Genomic DNA, 6,190 nt, shown 5'->3' on the forward strand with positions numbered 1-6,190 from the left:
TATCCTATCAGAGCTATGCAAATGTTGTTGCCTTTGTATTGATGCATGACATCGACTAATATCGTACAAAAACACAAAATGACATATGTCTATTTTTTAATGAATAGGTGATCGATGGAGCGCAACAAGAGGATGTGGAAACCATGGACATCGTCGGCGCACAAAACTGGCTTAAAAGTAGAAACATTAAACATTACCATAAGTCGTTGGAGGAAATTTGAAACCTTATTCGAACCATTATAAAGCCACTGTTAGCTGCCTCTCGTGTAAGTAAATGTATTACAGTAGACTCTGCCAATACCGGACTCTCTGAATACCGGAACTCTCCCGATTCCGGACGGTCGGGCCAGTCCCGTATTTTCTCCTTCTATTTCTTTGTTAAAAAATGTTGAATAAACCGAACTCTCTGAAAACCGGAAACCGGACGGGTATCGCCGTAAATTTGGTCATTTTCAACGTAAAATACATTGAGTATACCGGACGGTCTAAATTCTCAAGATACCCGAGGCGTGAAAATAACAATACCTAGTCAGCACAGCGAGTGCGGTGTCACACATTTTGCTCGCGCACTTATAGATAATTGGATTAAACATACCATAAAGGTGTCAAGTCGTTACCGCGCTATGGGAGTCCGATTAAGTAATTTAAAAGAAACTGTGAATGTCCATAATAGACGTGCGGTAACACCAAAAAGTGATTGACTCGATCGTTTTATTAATTATTTATTATTGCTTATGATTATCAATTTAATTAAAAATTAATGCATGCCGTTGCGACGATCACTTTCTTGTGATCTTCTCGGGTATTTTAAAAGATCTTATAGCCATGTTTTTAACGCTGAAATGGTACGTACATGTATAAAGCACCACGCTAACTTTGGGATTAATCAAAACAAGTCGGTATGGAATATTTTTGCTTTTAATCGATTAAAAACACTTTTTTTAAGAATGCAATTAAAATCATCAGTACCTGCGTACAGTTATCACATGGTACATGTAAATGTACCCCGGTATATGGTTTGTTTTATTTTTATGTGATTCTGTACACAATGCATACCATGTATATTTCGGTAATATGAAAACTCTTGGTAAACCGGAACTCTCTGAAAACCGGACGATCAGGCCGGTCCCGAGACCGTCCGGTTTACAAAGAGTCTACTGTATTTCCAATATGCCATCGTACCAATGTTACGGTAATTAATATATCAATATTTTCGTGAATGTCAAATCATTGGTGCTATGCACATTTTCTCTAAATTTCCACATGTGATTAATCAAAAGGCAGCATAACTAGTTATATATCATAGCTATATACGGCATAAAACACAAACCAATTTTGAATAACATTCGTTTGTCGGATTGCTAATTCCATTCAGTACCAAATACGCAATAGGAGAAATCCCTGGACTAATGCATGCTCATGGAATAATTGACTAACACAATCATCTCGTTTGTTACCAAAAACAAATTTTATATAAACAATCAACACATTAAACTTAAAACAATTATAACGAAATATTGTATTGGTATCGCGAGAATACTATTCATTACGTAATTCGTTAATAAACAGAGAATTATACCGAATTATACAGTGTTTTTTTTTACAAAAAATAAGCTTGTGAAAATTAAATGTAAGAACATGTTCTTGTTTAACCTAATAGTAAGGGGTATTTTTCGGCGGACTTGCATTTCAAGGATTGGCAGGACATTGTTTTGTTGCACAGATTCTGAAACATATACATCCATACGTAAAACTTAAGTAAAGATTTATACCAAGATGATCGATGAAGTGAAATGTACTAAAACAGACGATAATGTGGATTCTATGGATATTGATGGAGCAAAAACCTGGCTAGAAAGTAGAAACATCAAACATTACCATGTGTCATCGGAGGACATGAAACACCTTATCCGAACAATTAAACAGACGCAGTTAGCTACAGACCCCGTAAGACCTTTTCCATTTTGTTAACTGTCTCTTTTCAAACGTGCAGGTAAATATTATGTCGATATTTTCATTTATGTCCAATAGTTTGAAGTATGTAATTTTGTTTAGTTTGTGTGCTGACTGCTGTGAAATATAAACTTGTATACTTACAAATAATGACTTAAAATAAAGAAGTGTTATACTACAAGTGCGAATGATTGACGGATAAGTGCTGAATCAGAGTAGAAAACCATGGGCATTGCTGTGCAAACCAATTGGTTAAGAAGCAGAAACCTAAAGCATTACTAAAAATAGTTGTAGGAAATGCGTTATTGCATTGATTTTTAGTAACACTGCAAGAAAACGAAACTTTTGTGTATAAAATAATGTCAATAATGTATATTTGGATACCGTGACATAGTTATTTGCCTAACTGTCATCTAACAACCTACAACGAACTCAAGTACTTAAGAAGGACTTTACCATGATTGTTGTCTTTAACATTAATACATCTGACCGTTTAAATACGTCTGCACACAAAAAAAATTCATTAAATGACAATAGTTCGAGAATTCATTTTTGTATGCGGTAATGGGGAGCATTTTAAACGATGACAGTTAAAAAATGCACCACAAACAAAAAGCCATCTTACATTTGTTGTACGTTTTTCCAAATGAACTATAATAAACATGATCATTTTGTTCTCATTTCAATATTAAAGTACGTATGGATAACCCAAATACTATAAGCTGGTATTTGACGCTAATATTAATGAATAAAGAATAACCAACGTATGATGCGTACAATACCAAACATAGCATTTTGTGTATTATTACCTTTGTGGAGCATATACAGAGTAAAACAAGATGTGTTTGTGAAACACTATGTCCCCCATGTAATTTGTCTTTGACCTTGGAGGATGACCTTGACTATTTACCACTCAAAATGTGCAGCTCTATGAGATACACATGCATGCCAAATATAAAGTTGCTATCCGTAATATTGCAAAATTTATGGCCAATGTTATAGTTTGACGCTAACAAACCTACAAACCAACAAACAGAGAGGGCAAAAACAATCTGTCCCCCAGTATAGACTGGCGGAATTAAAAATAATCGTAATTGTATTTCACAGTTTTCAACCTCAAACATGTTCGCTCCTGTCATTGATTGCTGGCTAAATTAATTGATTTTAAAATTGTTCATTTAATCTTGAATTCAAACACGAAGTTATCATGAGGTAACATATAATAATAAAAGCAGTTTATCGAGTAATGTGCAATGTCCTTATGGTCTGCATGCTTAAACAAAAGGAATTCATATTATATGCAAGATTGAAAAATACGAAATAACGATACATTATGAAATTGGAATAAAACGTTATGAAGCTCTTTAATTACTTGGCTATTTTGCAGTTCAGCGAAGCGATGACCAAAGCATTGTCAAAATGCAAACAAATGCAACTAGATTTTTTTGAAATTTACAAAAATTTCGACGAAGGTCTCAAAATATTACCAACGGATGCGAAAACATCAATTCAAACAGAATTTAAGAACATTGATTCGAAGTTGGCAACATATATTCAGATACTGTCAGAGCCGAATTGCATTATTCTTGTAGCAGGTATTCCAAAAGTTTAATATTATGTTGAACTTCTTGTAAAATATTAAGATTTCTGTTAACATATACCAATAATCTATTATATACGGTTTTGAAAATGAACGTTTTTTAGTTGAAATTTAATTGAAACGTACACGCTAAAAATTACAGGAGAAACAAGTGCGGAAAAGAGCAGTTTCTTGAATCTGTTGATGGAAAGAGATGTCCTTTCGACATCGCACTTAGCCGCAACATCCACTATCTACCTTATCCACCCTATAGAGCCTGAATCAACGCGGTATTTTAAAGTTCATTTAAATGGAAAGAAGCCAAAGAAGTACATCGTTTCGAAGCAAAATGAAAACGAAATGTTAACAAAATTAAAGAAAATGTTGGTATGTCGTGAGGAGAGGTATCGTAATGCTCGCGTTGACATTTATCGGCAGGTTCCTCTACTGGATTATAATGTAAGTATTATGCTACCATGACTAAAGAGTCACGCAATTCGGTAAACTCTCGCAAAAATAAAATATGCTTGACGACATCACAACTTCGAATTTTAACACTGCGTCCTCTTTTGCGGTTCCTTTCATCTCTATGCATGCCTACATCTACCTAGCTCCATAACGCAGATTAATGTTCAAGCGTCGCATTGTATAAATTGCTTGATCGGACATCTTTCTAACTTGCCATTGTATCTTCAATGTGTAATTTGTCTGTGTCATTGGTGATGTAACTGGTTTATAATAATCTTTAATTAATTTGCTTTTCACATAGTAGGCACATTTATACATTAGCTTTTTTCCCAATCCACCCTGGTACAACCTATAAACGTTATTGCATTTAGAAATCAGTTGTTATTGTATGTTTATATAATAAATCATCCGTGGTTTGATCATATTTCCCCCAAAACTGTGGCAAACAAACAATACAAAACCTACTCACGTTCATCTAGTATGTTGAAATGACACACATTTCCGGACATTATGGTCACCTTTGCGGTATCATTTGCTTACCATCTAGAGTTGAAAATACCGCCCTTTATTATCTCGTAAAGTAGAGAGAAGCAAGCGTTTGGGTGTTCGATACAATATTAAAACAAGAGAAGCCCTAAAGCAAGAAAAATGACTGGCAGGAAACGTCTTCCATACTCGGCACTATATTTTTAAAATATTGTTCGGGCCAATAGAAAACATTGACGTCTTGGTAAAATAATTATCTGAATATAGAAACAGTCACACACGCACAAACGCACACACACGTACACACACAAACACACACACACGCGCGCGCGCTCACTATGTTTACAACATCAACCACACGTATTTATTTAGAATAACACTATATTTTTATATTTTAGTACCATGCAACGCTTGTCGATACTCCTGGAATCGGCGAAAGTAAAGAAATGTCCGAGTCAGTGTATGAATATCTCACAAACGCATCAGCATTCATATTCATTATCAACAGTGCTTACGCCGGTGGTGTGCAAAAGGACAATGTAATTTAGATCACGTATAAATATACCGGACGCAAATTTTACGTATTACCTTTTAATTGTTATTCGTTTAAGATATAAATACGTATTAAAGTATACAACAACCAGCATTATCCCTCAATTCAATTAAAAGGAACACCCATTCTTCAATTGACATAACTGTTGAGGAATAGCAGTATACGCAACTTGTAATATACCACTATTTTGTTTCAGCTAGATTAAGTTTAGTCTATTTGAATCGTTAAGGTAGATCACGGACTGTAGATGAGACGGATATGAAACGGGACCGTATCGGCAAATAGCTTGTCGATAATTTGTCACGTGACCGGTAGCTATCGATTGGCGTACATCGAAGCGCCGAGGTTATACATTTTGATGTACCCACTCACGTCTTTTTTTAAATTATACTTTCATTTCTCGGCTGATTTTGACAAATTATATCATTAGAAAGCCTACGTTACGTAGTTTTCAGATATGTACATATATATTATGTTTTTCTTCTGATGTGGGCAGCCCGGCGAGTTATAACTTTACCTTTTTTCAAATATCACACCGTTTTAGAGTCTAGATTTACGGTTGACATGTTCGTACTTTATACTGATTTGTAGCGTTTATATTTGAAGTTCAGTTTTAAAACTTACATCTTGCTTAGGAGAATAGAATTCTGTATACGATAGAAAAAATGGTTTTAAAAATGAAATTAAGTAAGGAATGAAGGCGTACGAAAGTATCGCGCGGTCCTAATGCAGAGAACTGATGCTACGGTCTTGGCGATTATGCTTTTGTTTAGATACCGGCCGTTTAATTTCCTTTGTCATGGTTATTATATTTTTCATGTAATATATTGAAATATTTTGTTCACGAATCATTTCAATAAAGCAAATTATTAATAAATCTTAACATATTAACGATTTCAGCTCTTGTTTATAACACAGAAAGTGTGTTATTTTTATGACGAGACAGCGTATATAGCGGACCCTCTTGATGGCCGGTATCTAAACAAAAGCATAAGCGCCAAGACCGTAGCATCAGTTCGGTGCGTTAGCACAATTTGTATTAACTTAGTTTAGCGAGAACGCAATGACCAGGTCTTATACAATCAGCACCGTTACACACAGTTTAATATGCGGTTTTTAATACAATGTTTGACAGAATGGACTGCATCAGT

The 6,190-nt window shown here is 34.8% G+C and overlaps 1 long non-coding RNA gene across 1 annotated transcript in view; it reads left to right on the top strand.

Annotated features, from left to right (window-relative positions):
- LOC127851052 (uncharacterized) overlaps positions 1-544 on the top strand; it is a 3,353-nt gene extending 2,809 nt beyond the window's left edge. The window contains exon 3 of the long non-coding RNA XR_008035631.1: positions 108-544. This is a non-coding gene — a long non-coding RNA (uncharacterized LOC127851052). The remainder of the gene's footprint in view (positions 1-107) is intronic.
- The last annotated feature ends 5,646 nt before the right edge of the window (positions 545-6,190 follow it).

Source organism: Dreissena polymorpha, chromosome 11 (genome assembly GCF_020536995.1).
Source record: "Dreissena polymorpha isolate Duluth1 chromosome 11, UMN_Dpol_1.0, whole genome shotgun sequence".
NCBI classification, from domain to species: Eukaryota; Metazoa; Mollusca; class Bivalvia; order Myida; family Dreissenidae; genus Dreissena; species Dreissena polymorpha.